This window comes from Pinus tabuliformis, chromosome Q (assembly GCF_031772625.1).
Source record: "Pinus tabuliformis cultivar Carrire ecotype Pingquan chromosome Q, CPIR1, whole genome shotgun sequence".
Lineage (NCBI taxonomy): Eukaryota > Viridiplantae > Streptophyta > Pinopsida > Pinales > Pinaceae > Pinus > Pinus tabuliformis.
In genome coordinates this window covers 946,496,701-946,512,596 of record NC_142296.1, presented here as the reverse complement: position 1 = coordinate 946,512,596, position 15,896 = coordinate 946,496,701, and positions in this window count along the sequence as shown.

Below are 15,896 nucleotides of genomic sequence, written 5' to 3'. Positions count from 1 at the left end.
TTTTGTCCCCGAAACATGGGAAGAACACAAATAATAAGATCTACTCAAAAGAGTAGTCCCCTGATACCATGCACGTGCATCTAGCCATCCAAGAGAAAGGTGAACCCTCGATCTCGCTGGTGCCTCGCTCGCTTGAGATGGAAGTTGACCATGGCAGCTCTTCTGTGTTGATGTGCAGTGGGTGGATCTTCTCTCCTCGCGATCCGTCATGTGACGACTTGGTTTCCATCTTGATGGTTGTCTCGCTGGGTGATGTGGGTGATGATATGTTGAAGTTTTAACCCACGATGGCTGTTTCTTTACTTCACCCTGCTGTGGTGCCTGTTGTGGTGTCTTCTTTTTCAATATGACTTCAACCACTGAGCCCTCGTCTGATGTATCATCACCTGTAACCTTTTCTTCTGCAGCCTCTGTTTGTGTTTGATTGTTGATCATCAAAGGCTCATCATCTGATGTGTCAGTCCCTTGAACATCTTCTGCTTCAGCCTCCTTGGACTCTACCTGCTTATTAATGGAAATATCCTGTAATGTAATTTTCTTCTTTTTATACCATAGCTTTAGGAATTTCTTCTGCACATTAATATTGGTAGTACCCACTAATTCCATCCAAGGGTATCCCAAAACAACATCCATGTTATTCGTATCTGAAGCATAAAAATCACCATGAAACACGTACTTATCCATAGAAAGCTTCAAATCCTTATATATTTGAACATCCTTATCATCAACCGGTGTATGTTCAATTTGTTTTGCTGGGACTTGCAATTTTTTTGCCAAATTAACACTAATAAAATTATGTTTACAACTAGGATTGATAGAAACAATGATCTTCTCTTTCTGAATCAATCCATGAATCTGCAATAAGGATATACCAGTAGGAAGTAACCCTTTAGGTTCCATATTTTCCTTCTTTTCTGTAAAAATAAAATCTTTGCTAGGCAATGTGACCCGACGAGCTACCTGGCAGCCTCCTTCCACGTGGGAGGGTGGTGAAGTAGAACTTGAGCTTTGATGGCTTCTTTAAGACCTCTGATAAAACATTCCCTGAAGAATGTATCTGTGAGACCCTTAGTGCGGAAGGCTAAGGCTTCAAAAGCGGTAATATATTCCTTCACTGTACCAGTCTGTCGGAGCTTAGTGAGACGACCCAAAAAAGAGTCTTCCTGTTCAAAGCGATCTAGGCCCGCCATCACAAAAATATTGGCGAAAAATTGAAATGGTCACAGATTCGTCAATATTGCTCAGAATCCCTATTATAACCTGTTTTTAGAAATGGAACAACCATTCTGCATCTGCCCATGTGATAGAAATCCTGATTCAGACACTAAAATTTCAGATCTGCGCTGCTACTCTCCCGGCGTCACCCAAAATTTATGCAAAAAGAGATGATTTTAAATTAGCGATACCTCCCTCATTCGGACTCCGATTCGACTGATTTTTTTTTTGAAATCATGTGTTTTTTCACAAAGATTCTAGATCTACAATTAGATTCTACAGATATTGCACCAAAATGTACAGATCTTACCTACAACTCGCCGCCCCAAAAACCCTGCAAAAATGAAAAAAAATTCTCCACGGTTTGCCCAAGAAAGTGCTCTGATACCAATTGTTGTAGCTCTAACCCAAGAATATTATAGATCAGATACGAAAATATAAGATAATGCAAATAACCCAGAAATAAGATGAAATGATTCTTTATTAATATCAAAACCCTTATGGTAGGGCAACACCATACATTCACTCCTTAAGGAAGGAGAACACTCCACAAGCCATATGCCTGTTCATACAAGAATACTTCTCTTCATATCCCTCCATGTGGAGTCTCTAGCCTATATATAGGCCTCATACATACAATACCATGCATCATTACCATGGTTCCCTCATACCATCAACTAATACCATGGGCCCATTACATTATTATTAACTACTTGTGGTCCCTTACATGACATTGGTTAACCACCTTATTTATTACTATGGCCCATCCCATTATTACATTATTACCTTGGGTACCTCCCTTGGTACCCCATATTATCCCCCCTAGGTATATATATATATATATATATATATATATATATATATATATATATATATATATATATATATATATATATATATATATATATATGCGCCATATATCTAAAGTTTAATGCCAAAGTTTTACAAAAAAGGTTAATACCTTTTAAGGGAAATTAATCATTAATTAACAAAAAACTAACATTTCTAATGTGGAAAATTTAAACGAGCAGCCTTTGCATTTATTCTTTTTGAAACCGAAGCTTTTATTTTCTTTTTTCTTCCTTGAGATTTTTTTTTTTTTTTTGCTATCATTCTTTAGGGAAACTAACTCCTAACATTTTATTTGATATGAATGCGTATAACATATACAATTGTCCTAACATTTTTTATTTTTCTTTATTTTTCATCCATATCCTAACTTATCAGTTTGAATTTATTTTTGACAAATATACTAACTTATCAAAACCAAATAATGTTACAACATCGTCCTCGACAACAACTCCACTCAAAAAACTTTTTTTCCAAGACCAAACTTCATGAAGTCATCAACTATGAGCTACACTCAACCTGCTACTCAAGTCCCTACTTCACAAACTCTTCACTTCCTTTGTTTGAACCTTCGTCAAGGCCCATGTCTTCATGTGTGAAAGACTCCTCAACCTCACTATCATTCGCCACAACTCATCTCAATCCTTTGCACTGCCCCAATTCATAGAATTTCGACCCCTCCAACGTGGCTGAAATGCATCAACAACAACTTGTATCATGCCAACCCACTGCATATCATCATGTGAAATTTTGTTGCCATAATCCATCTCAAGTCCAACACACCTTAGCGCATTAAGCTCCCCCATGACTCAAACTAGTTGGGTGATTAGTCCAATCATCACGTCCAAACCATGAGAATGCACCTCCTCATGCCTTCGTCAGTTATTTCTCCAACACTTCGTTACATCCTCAACTTTGATCAAGAAATACTCCCATCTTCACACATGAATCCTTGAACCAATGCTCAACCGTTGTGCCATATCCAGCTCCATGAAGAAACTTCATCTCATCTCATATATGTTGCTCTTCAATTATGTTAAAGGGGAAAGTCTTCACTTGCCTCATTATCTCGTCCATGTGTTGCCCTTGGTAATAGACCAACAACCACATTCATCAAAATGTTAAGTCTCATCAGACTCAACCCATGCGAAAGTGCCTCAACCAAGGAAAATTCATCGCTTGAAGTCTTCATCGGCTGCAACTTCCATCAAGTTCCTCAAGTCACCTTAGGATTCTTCGAACCATCTTCATTTCATCACTTTAGGCAAATGCACTTGTCTTGGTCACGAGTCCCATCGCAAGTTTCCTCTACCTTCCTCTTCTTATGAACAATTTGTCCATGTCTTCATTAAAAATGATGATGGCCTCGCTTCTTGTGTGCGCCCAACATCCCCATCGGTCCTTCTGCAAAACTTATTTATATGGCACTGACACGTCCAAATTGTGCAACATCCTTGCTTGGCACTTCTACTTGATTCCCCTATGCGACATCCCCTTGCTAACACCCTTGCTTAATGTCCATGCATGATTTATGCCATGCCCTTCTCTTCAACTTCAGTGAGGTGGTGCCTTTGTTTGCCCTCACTCATCATCATCGCAAGTCCCTTCCTTCAATGTTGTCTCCCCTACTAAAGGTTTTCCAAAGACTTGTCCTTGCATTAGAGAATTTTTGAGGTCGAAAATAGGCCTCAAAACAAAATTGTACAACCAAAACCAACTTTATAAGAACCTATAGGATTCAAGATAATTATGTCAACCATAGGGGATGATTAACCATTTTTGGAATAAAAAATTGAAAAGATAAAAAAATTAAAAACTACTTTTTCAACTTGTATTTTTCAACTTATCTCCCTATGGTTTTACTGTAATTTCAAATAGGAACACTCGTTGGATGTAGAATTTAATTCGTCATCCAATGAGTACCCATGTTGCATACTTTAGATGGACCCAACTATATGAAAAATGAGAAATACATGAAAAACATGATTGCAATCACGTTTTTCATGTATTTATTTTTCGTGTAGCTAGGTCCATCGAAAGTATGCAACATGGGTCTTCCCTAGATGATGAATTAAATTCTGCATCCAATGAGTGCTCCCGCTCAAAATTTGAGTAAAACAATTGGGAGATAAGTTGAAAATACGAGTTGAAAAAAGTAGTTTTTTCTTTTTTTGTTTCCCTCTAAAATTTGATGATGTAATATAATATTATTTGATTATTTTCACTATTATTTTATAATATTCCTTAGGAGGCCCATTTTAGACCTGATAATTTCTCTAATTGGTCCAAACAAGGCTCCGACGATGAAGTCCACCCAACTATGTGTCATGTCGCATTCCTCTTCTGTGTGCCCTTCCTTCCTTCTTTGCATGAGTCGTGTTGGGAAATTGGTCAAGTCTTCACTCAACCGACCACGAATAATCCATCACATAATTTTATCATGTTCCACGCTTGTCTTGAGCTTTCCCACCATCTACCCTGAGGTCGAATACCACCCGAACAAGTCCTGCATCAAACAATGTCCCTTACCCTACAATCGAATAAGGTATCATCCCAACCTTCCAAAGGAAAGTCACCCATTGCATCGAAAAATACAAGTTTCCTCCGCCCATTTCTGCATAAGAACCAACTTCCAAAGATTTCATCAAAATATAATTCATTGCAATACTTCATTCATGCGAGGTTTCTCCAAGGGAGTGCCTCCATCTTCTATCAAAGGATACAATGTGCAAGAATCTAGCTCAACCTCGACAAGCTTCATCCCACAAAGTTATTCCTCTTTCATCGGCATCAAGGAAAATTTTAAGGATGGAAATTTTTCTTGAAGTTTAAAAACATTGGCGAATCTCACTAATCCCTAATATGCAAACTATAAAATATTTATTGATATATTTGTAAAATTATTCAAATTAATAATGATTTTCTATATAGTCTCTATATAATGTTGGCGATTTTTAAGGTAAAATAATTTTATATTCTAAAATTTGGGCGAATCGTCTTTTATAAAATTGGAAATTGGCGAATCTTTTTTGTGGAAAAATCATGGAAAATTAGCCCACTGGGCGAACATTAGCCCCTAAAATTTTCCATGATCGGCATGTTCAAAACACTTTCTTCACACTTAACCATCGGGCCAACTTCCTCTTCATGTGACACAAATTCTTCTTCATCACGGCTGGAGCTTAAATCTGCCCAACCAAAAAACGAATGCTAAGAAGATCCCTTCTAACCTTGTCTTCCAAAAATTCAAGTTGTTCTCGCAACCTTGGCCTCTCTTCCCTCATAGGGCCCAACCTGACCATGAGGTGCATAAGTCTTTCGATATCAAAAAGTGACAAAAAGGGGCTATAAAGCCCAATTACTGCATACATAAAAAAGAATTGTCATACAGGCTCTTCTAACAACAACTTGGATCCAGTTATTCCTTCCCTGTGGAAAAACAAAAAAATGAAACAGCGCAGATCTATCAACATCTGTCCTGCAGCTTTTAGCCACTTTTTGTTGCTAGTCTCCATATAAGTATCTGACAGTTGTTGGGTGTTAGTTATATAGGCATTTGATAGTGGCCACGTGTTATTCATATAAGTATCTGACAGTGGCCAAGAGTTTGGACTCGACTTCTTCACGTTATGTAGGAAGATTTTAACTCTACAAACGTGTTGAAAATATGGAAATTTTAGTGAAATTCTCTCTCAGTTCCTTGAAAAGAAATTTCCAGGATTTGGGAAAGGGTCAAATTCATCTGGTTAATGGCTATCTTCAAATCTCTTAGAATTTGAATATATAGACTCCTTTTTCATGTTTGTAGCTCTATTAGCAATACAATCAAAGAGAATCAGGTTTGCCCAATTTTTTGTAGCCTCTCTTAATGCTTCTTTGAAACTTGCTCCAAATATGAAATTCTTCATGCCCCAACTTGTCAGGGTCCATCAAAATATTCCCATGCATACGAATTCTGTCAATATTTGGGTATACATTTATCCTTGGAGGATTTTTATTTCGTTGACTCTACACCCCTCCATACGCAAATCTAATTTAGTGGATGAATTGAATGAGACGACCTTTCTGAGTTTCCATGCCCCCATTGACCTACCTTTTGGTCATTTTTGGGGCATCAATAAAATTATCTTTTTTATCTTATCTTTCATTTAAGGGGTTTCAGGGTTTCACATATATCTATTTGACTATGTTGTTTAATTAAGGTGGTCTTTTCCTTTTTGTATCATTCATTAGAGCTTTGTAATCCTGCCCAACTTCACTACTTTGTATGGGGGAGTTCTGAATTTACTACTCCCTAGACCCATTATTTGGGAGGCAGGGGGAATTTCATCATTATGGTTATATGGTACTCTATGGTCTATGGAATGTCACATTTCAATAGTAAAATTTCAACCTTTACCAGAGTGCTTCTCATGTTGTTAATGAATGGAATATATATGACATCACTTCTTCCTACATGCCTTTTGTAAAGCAAATCCATGGTTGAAATCGTTGCTAATAAACATCAAATACCAAAATTCGTTTGACATGCACTTGAATCCCTGCTCTGCTTCTAGAGAAAAACATTTGAATTCATTTGACATACACCTGCATCAAAATTCTCTCTGCTTCTGAATTAAAGATGAAAATTCATTCTCTCTGCTTCTGGATTAAAGATCAAAATTCACAACATACAGCTTTGATCCCATACCTTGGATTTTTACAGCACTCAGATTTGACGCTCAACACAAAACAACTTCAGTATCGATCTTTGATATGCGCTCATATATCTCCATCCACCAGGGCATACAAACCCTTGGCAATAGAAAAATCCCTTTAAAGCTAAAATAGCTCTGATACCAGATGAAGAAATTTAACCTGAGAGATAATTAAAATATTTACCCCAGAGACATAAAATTATTGAGAGAAAAACATTAACACAACAACATTAATAAACATACACACTGCACACAATTTTTTTCTTGGGAAAAGCCCAACTCTGGGGAAAAAGCCAACCCAATGAAATTTCATTAGCATTGACCAAAACCCTGGCCAACCTGGCTAAGTGAACCTTCACCATTCACCTCCCTGGCCCCCATTACAATGAAGTCTTCCTAGCCTTTTATAGGCTCCATTACATGCAATACCATGGGAAAAACAACAGGGTTACATTATACCATGCGCCCAAAAACTACCACTATTTAACTATTAATTTTTTTTTAATGTGGAGAAAAACATACTTACTGAGAGGAATAAACATAAAATAACCAACAATAATTATAAACCATAAACGCAATATTTATTCAGGAAAAACCCCCACTCCGAGGAAACCTTGCCCTAATGAAATTTCATTAGATCCCTTGACCAAAACCGTGGCCAAGATGGCCAAGTGAGACTTCCCCTCTCACCTCCCTTACCTCAAATACAATGAAGTATTTCCAGCCTAATATAGGCTCCGTTACAAGAAATACCAAGGGTAGAAAACCATGGGTACACAATACCATGTGCCCCAAAACCATCATAATTTAACCTCATGAACCTTGACTCTAACCCCAAGTCAATTTACCTAACATTCGGCCCTTAAACTTGACTTGGGTTTCCTTGACTAAATCCAACCAACCTTGCCAAGTGAATCAGCGGAGCCCTGCTCACTCTGGCCCTTGCCCCCTCAAATTTTTTACTTGGCTTATATTTTAACCTAACAGTCCCCCCTATCACCTAGGTCTAACCTAGAATTTACCAGTGATTACCCAGAGGTATGCATGCCATACCAGGTATTATAGCTATATGCCCATTTACACGAAAAAAAATTGACTTCATTATAATTTAATTTAATTTGTTTATTTAATATTCTTTCATAGTTTCTACTCGTTCCCTTTTTCCATCCTCTTGCTAGATCTTTGAACTCCATCAGGTTTCAACACAAAATGTCCCTCCTTTTCAACTAACCTGGGTCATTATCCTCCAAAGGACATCATCATTGGAAATTACATTTCATGCTAGCGCTTGTTGGAGGCCTCACCTACGAGTTCATCCATCGCGTCAACCTTGAACAAGAGTCTCTCGCTACATCATGTTGGCATAACCTCTACACTGCCTGCCTTTGATCTAGCTTGATCTATAATAGTGCTCTCAATCCCTTTAACAAATTCCTATGCCTCCCACACCCACTACATCTACAACATCCAACGTATTCGCCTTCCATGTGATCACAAAAACATTGTTGCATGTAGTAACCACCACAACGTGATTGAGAAGCCTATTGCGAGAGTGCCTTCTCATTTCAACACCTAGATCCACGAGCATTTCAATGAGCACCGTGATCTACACAACCCATCTGCAACCACTACGAGCTCCATCTCATTAGTAATCACGGTTCTTTCTTTTCTTGTCGAATTGAATTCTCCATGCATTCTCATGGCACATCATCTCTGTGATATTTTGGCCGCTGCAATATCATTACTAACAAATGTTTCATTTACCAAAATATTAAAAAAAATCTTAGCACTAATTTTCTCACCTAGGGTTTACGCCTTTCCAATTTGGGTCCTTCTACTCGTAGCCACAATCTTTCATTTTCTGGTCGCAGGAGCAAGTTTCTCTTGGAGACCCCTCTTCCCTTGCATCCACCATTCTCAGAGAGTAAAATATTCCTCGACCATGTGACCACGCTGCATGAACCATATCTGATGGATAACTCCGTTATCCCTTTTAGTAGGCTGCATTGCACCCTCATGCACACCACGATTCAAGGAAGTCTGCAACGCTTAGTCACTCCATATTTCCCTGCGGTTCAAATATTCGACATCGACAGTCCTGGGGCATGCAACTCTAACTAACAGTTCAGACCCTGTGTTAATTAACTAGATCCAATGTCTTGGAGGTGACACACGAGAAACCTCGGACCCGTTGTTGTGCTACCTATTCAAGTCGTGCCATAAATTGTTGCGCTTTCCTCACCATGGATATTGCTCTTAGGATCAAACCCTAAAGAGATCATTTTGCAAGAAGTGGGCATAAATCAATATTTTGTTTCCAAGCCTCACAGTTTTCCCATTGCTCCAACTTGACAATAGTTTTTTTAATTACACCGCAGTCCTCCACACTTCGTTCTAACATCCAATAGAAACATGCATCCAAAATTTCACATATTAGGCTTTTTACAGTGCTCACATCTCTCAATCCACCGGGTCAATACAAACTCTTGGCAATAGAAGTGTCCCTGTAAAGCCAATATTTGGCTCTGATACCAATTATTAAATTTTTTTACTATGGAGCAAAACATACTTACCGAGAGGAATAAACATAAAATAACCAGCAACAATTATAAACCACAAACACATAATATTTATCCGGGAAAAGCCACAACTTTGGGGAAAACCCACCCTAATGAAATTTCATTAGATCCCTTGACCAAAACCATGGCCAAGATGGCCAAGTGAGCCTTCCCCCTCAGCTCCCTAGCCTCAATTACAATGAAGTATTTCTAGCCTAATATAGGCTCCATTACATGCAATACCATAGACAAAAAAACATGGGTACATAATATCATGTGCCCCAAAACAATGACAGGTTAACCTGGTCAACCTTGAATCTAACCCCGAGTCAATTCACCTAACGTTAACCTGGTCAAGTTTGACTCTATCCCCAAGTTAAGTTGACCTAACACTCCCCATCCTACTTCATCACAACTAACAATTCTTACCAATCCTTTTCGTCATCAAGGATATGTGGCTTCCCAACCCACACCAAGTACTGCAGCCCCCCAACCTTCACAATCTGGCCAGAACAATTACCATATTCTTATGATGAATTCCGAAGAAGTCAACCTCGAGACTCAGTCGCACCAGTATGACAATCCTCCCAATAAGTTTGCAATTGAATCTGATCCAGGTGGATATTGGTGTCCACCCGCCTATTCCACTTAAATCCCCACCATTGTTTCTTTCAATTTTTTAGTTTCCTTAATTGTAGCACAACTTACTATTTTTGGCATCTTTTTGGGTCCTGAACTTTTGGAGCCATTTTGAGGCCCTAGATAATGTTTTTTTTTGGAAAAATAAGGGCCAAAAAGTGTGCTTTGATTGATGTTGTCCATTCAAAATTTGTATTCCTCAGATAGATCTTTCTAACGAGGTATTGTGCACATCAAACAGAGATCGTATGCCAAAGTTACAACCCTAGGAAGTTTATGTATCAATTTACCCAAACGGGGCCCATAGTTTGGCGCCTCATCTCCTAGGGTTAAGCTTTTGGATGTTTATGGTTTTCCATTGTTCTCAATAATAAGTAGGCCTTTGAGACTCATTGTAACATAGTTGAGAGACATGTAGCCGCCACATCTCTTCTCATAGATACGCTACCATCGCCCGAGCTAGTCTTATTTCCATTCTGTTTGTAAGGATATTTCAGTATTTAATGAAATGAAGTGTTATTTCTGCTGCATCTCTGTATTTATGGTTATATATATAATTTGTTGTGTTCCTGTTTAAATCTAGATTAGTATTAGAGCGATATTCTCTTTCTCTATTTTTCTTTGCATGTCCCCAACAAGGTTGGCATATAAGGAGTTAGGACTCGGTTTGGTTTAACCTTTACAAGATCAGCCTCACAAACCCCGACGACCGCCCATAGGGGAAGAAAAGAAAGACGAGGGAGCAGGATATCCTATCAAAATATTGTTGGAGGAGGCCCTCGAGAAACAAAGGAACATGATGATGGATAACTTTTCCCGAATCCTTCAATGGTTGCCCACTGGCGACGCATCCACATCCAACAACCACTTTGGAGTCACCACTCCTTTTATGGTCCAAGTAAACTTTGACATTCCCATATTTGAGGGCCAAATAGATACAAATGTTGTGGATAAATGGTTAAATCTGCTAGAAGGATATTTTTCTGTTCATGATTTTTCCAGCCGGGAAAATATCACTTTCTCTCTTTTCAAAGTCACCCCCCATGTCAAGGACTGGTGGGAAACCTACTTTGAGTAGAAGGATGAAAGTACAGCCTCACTATTTTCAGCCGTACCCACTTGGAATTCATTCCAAGACACCGTAAAGGAGAAGTACTACCCTTTTGGGAGCTATGAGGATAAATACATAAAGTGGACCACGTTGCGATAGGGAAGGGACCAAGACATGCCGAAGTTTACCAATTTTTTTCATACCCTTCGCACGAAGTTGGGTATCAAGGATTTTGAGAAACATTTGGTATTCAAGTATCGTGACTGGCTACACAGGTACATCCAGGATGAGGTGGAGTTCCTAGACATATCCTTGATGGCATGGTGTGTCGATACGCTATTAAGATCGAGCAGAAGCTTAAACAAAAAAAACGATACTTTGGATTTGTAAATCTGAAGCAAGGGAAAGGTGCCCCCAAACTACAAAACAAAGGACAAATCCAAGGTGGGGTGCCTAGGAAAAACCACCAAAGCCACAAGCAAAGAAAAACATCACAAATATGAAGAAGTACATGGGAAAGTGGTGTGAGTTCCATAAAAGGTCTAGTCACAACACAAGTGAGTGTCAAACCAAGTAGTCACTGATGGCCGAGTTGAAGGCTTCTGAATCAGATGCAAGTTCTAACTTCGAGTCAGAACTTGACAAGGTGAATGACAAAGGGAAGTAGATTATCGATGTAGAGCCCAACACCACCATTGCCACCACAAAGATCTAGAAGTAGGAACCTGAAGATCCAGAGGAGGAGGATTTCCTCTTCCACTCCCAGATGTGGGTAAAGGGTTCCCCACTACAGTTCAATGTCAAGAGAAGGAGACAAAAGAACCTCATTTCAGCAGAGGTCATGAAGTGGCTAGTATTACCGACCATAGCACACCCACAACCATACACTATTGGGTGGATTCACCAAGGATGGGATCTTCGCATCAGCCAATATTACCGCCTTCCATACAATACCAAGCCCTTCACGGAAGAGGTATTATGTGACGCTGCTCCTCTTGATGTTTGTGATGTATTATTAGGCCAACCATACTTATGGAAGAGACATGTTGTGTATGAGTCAAGGCCTTGTGCTGTTATTGGTACCTTGGGAAATAAGTTGTACAGGATACTGAAGGTACCACCACCTACATCCATCTCTTTGGTTACTACAAAGTAATGTAGTAAGCTCATTTCAAAGACTGGGAATTTTTTTCCTGATGATAAACCCTTAGGGAAAGAAGAAGGCGGTGGCCACGAACTCCAGACAGGGCCCCTCTGCACGAAAACAACATATGGAAAAGGTTGTGGAGGAGTATGAGGACATCTTCACCTCCCCTGCAGGAGTTATTCTGCACTATCAAGTCAAGCACTCCATCAATCTAACCCCAGGTGCGTTGTTGCCCAATGGACCAATCTATCAGTGCTCTGTTTTGGAGAATGATGAAATCAAGAGGTGATTAAGGAGCTACTATAGAAAGGTCACACCCAGTTGAGTTCATCGCCCTGTGGGAGCCCGATCATGTTGGTATAGAAGAAGGATGGGACTTGGAGACTCTGTATTGACTATCAGGCGCTGAACAAGATCACTGTCTAGAATATGTACCCGATCCCACGGATTGATGACCTTCTGGATCAACTCAAGGGGGCAAAACATTTTAGAAAGATCGACTTGAATTCTGGATATCACCAGGTTCCAATTGAACCCTCTGATGTGTGGAAGATTGCCTTCAAAGCCAAAGAAGGCCTTTTTGAATGGCTGGTTATGCCTTTTGGGTTGACGAATGCTCCTGCAACCTTCATGAGGCTGATGGATGACATCTTGCATCCATTCACCAACTCATTTGTAGTGGTATACTTGGATGATACCCTGATCTTCATCCATAGTTGGGAAGAGCACCTCCATCACATCTAACAGGTTCTCCAAACACTGCGATAACACAAGTTGTGTGCCAATTTGGAGAAATTCACTTCTGGCATGACCTAGGTTCAATATCTAGGATATATTATTGATGAACAGGGGGTGCATGTGGATCCATCCAAGATCCAATTAATTCGAGATTGGTCAACCCCAAACACTCTGAAAGAGCTCCGCAACTTTCTAGGTCTTGCCAATTTCTACCGCAGGTTCGTGTTGGGGTTCTCTCATATCACTTGGCCCTTGAGTCAAGTCACCAAGGGAGGAGCGAAAGAAAAATTATTTTGGCCTGAATCTCAACAGAAGGCATTCGTAGGGTTGAAACATTGCCTCTTCTCTACACTAGTGCTCACATTACCAGACTTGCAATAACCTTTTGAGATCGAGACAACTGCCTTTGACTATGCTATTGGGGCAGTCCTTACTCAACAAGAGCATCCAGTGGAATATCACAGTGAGACACTTTCAGACACGGTCTGGAAGTATCCCACTTATGACAAAGAGATGTATTCCATTGTGTAGGATTGTCAATAATGAAAGGATTACATTTTGGGGAAGAAAAGGTCATCCACATAGACCACCGACCCCTGTAGTTCATACAAAAGCAAGAGAAATTGCAGAATGATCACCATCAGAAGTGGTCCACATACCTACAACAGTTCCATTTGAATACCAAGTACAAGAAGGGCAACACCAATAATGTTGCAGACTCCCTCAGCCGACCACCAATCATGCCGTTAACCACCATGCTCAACTCTTATGGGCATGAGACTTCTGATTGGCCACTTCTCTACAAAATTGACCCAAAATTCGGCCACACATACCAGACGCTCTTAGATGGTCAACAAGTTCCATATTTTCACCTCCAGGATGTATTGTTATGCCACCTGGGACACCTTTGTGTTCCTTCAAGTGAGCGTGCCAAGATGATTTTGGAAGTGCACTATAGTCGGGTCACTATGACTTTCGGGGTCGAGAAAACAGTGGCAATACTGCAGAAGTATTTCTATTGGCTGAATCTTCGACAGGATGTCAGGAAGCACATCAAATCCATTACTACCTGTGCCATTGCCAAACCGACCATTAAAAAGCAAGGCCTCTATACTATGTACCTACCCCTAGTCGACCTTGGGAATCCATCTCCATTGATTACATGTCGGGCCTTCCTTCGACTAAGCATGGCAACAAATATAATTTTGTGGTCGTTGACAGATTCTCGAAGATGGCCATTATGGAGGCTTGCAAGAAGAATATCATAGCAGAATCCATTGCTAAATACTTCTTTGAACGAGTGTGGGTACACTTTGGGATCCCACAGTCTATCATCTCAGATCGTGACAACAGGTTCCTTAGTACATTTTGGTCCAATCTATGGTTGATTCTGGACCCCAAGCTCACTAAGTCCACAACTTTCCATCCCCAAACTAATGGCGATACAAAGGCAGTCAACATGATGATAGTACACATTTTGCGCATGTACAACTCAAAGCATCCATGCACATGGGCTGAGAGCCTCCCCTATGTCTAACACAACTGTAACCAGGCTCTCCACAGCTTGATTGGGCATAATCCTTTTCAAGCGGGTTTGGGATTCCAGCCACTATGTCCCATTCATGTGGCCATACCATTTGCAGCTACTCAGGAAATTCGACTCATGTCTAGTCCGACGCCGACAAGGCAAACAACTTCATTGAACACATTGAACACATCTTCCAACAAGTCCATGACATATTAGACATAGCTAATTCTAAGTATAAGCAGTGACATGATCAACATTGGGTGCCACACAAGTTCCAAGTGGGCGACAAAGTTTGTCTACATTTTCAGAAGGAGTGCCTCACTGTGCCCCACTACAAGCTTCAACCGCTCCGATATGGGCCATACACCATCACCAAGACATTAGGGGACAATGCCTTCAAGCTCAGTATTCCACCATTCCTTGGTTCTCACCCAATGTTCAATGTGAACCGCCTTCGACCCTACTTTCCACCATTGTTGGACACATCCAACATTGCAGAACAACTCACACCAACAAAGTTAAACCCAGACTGCATGGAAAAATCCACAACTGATCGGATCATGGACACACAGATCAAGAACACTTGACAACCAAGGATCCAACTATATTGAGTTTTCAAAGCAGGCCAACCCCTCCACCACGACAAGTGGCTGACTAGTGACCAAGTTCAACAGAAGTTTCCTCATCTCATGGAGGAACTCAACGCAATGGGGAACATTGCTTCCTAAGGGGGAATGAATGATCCAAGTGGATATTGGAGGCCACCCACCTATTCCGCTTGGACCCCCACCATTGTTTCTTTCAATTTTTCTGTTTCCTTAATTGTAGCACAACTTACTATTTTTGGCAGTTTTTCAGGTCTTGAACTTCTAAAGTCGCTTTGAGGCCCTAAACGATCTTTTTTTTTTTGGAAAACTGGGGCCAACATGGGTTATAGACCTATGTTTGTCATTTTAAAGTTGTATTCCTCGCATATATCTTTCTAACAAGGTATTCTGTGCGTCAAACGGAGATCATATGCCAAAGTTACGACCTCGAGAAGTTGATGTACCAATTTACCCAAACGAGGCCCATAGTTTGGCACTTCATCTCCTAGGGTTAGGTTTTGGATGTTTAGGGTTTTCCGTTGTTATCAATAATAAATATGCCTTTGAGCCTCATTGTAACACAGTTGAGAGGCATGTAGCTACCACATCTCTTCTCAGAGATAAATTATCATGGCCTGAACTAGTCTTATTTCCATTATGTTTGTAAGCATATTTCAGTATTTGATATTAATTAAATGAAGTGTTGTTTCTATTGCATCTCTGTATTTATGGTTATATCTGTAACTTGTTGCATTCCTTTTTAAATCCAGATTAGAATCCTAACCCAAAATTTCCACTGATCCCTTGTTGGTACCAAATGGTACCTTAAATATCCCTCCCCCTAAGCTATAGGTTCACCCCAAGATCACCAGAAGTCCATTACATCA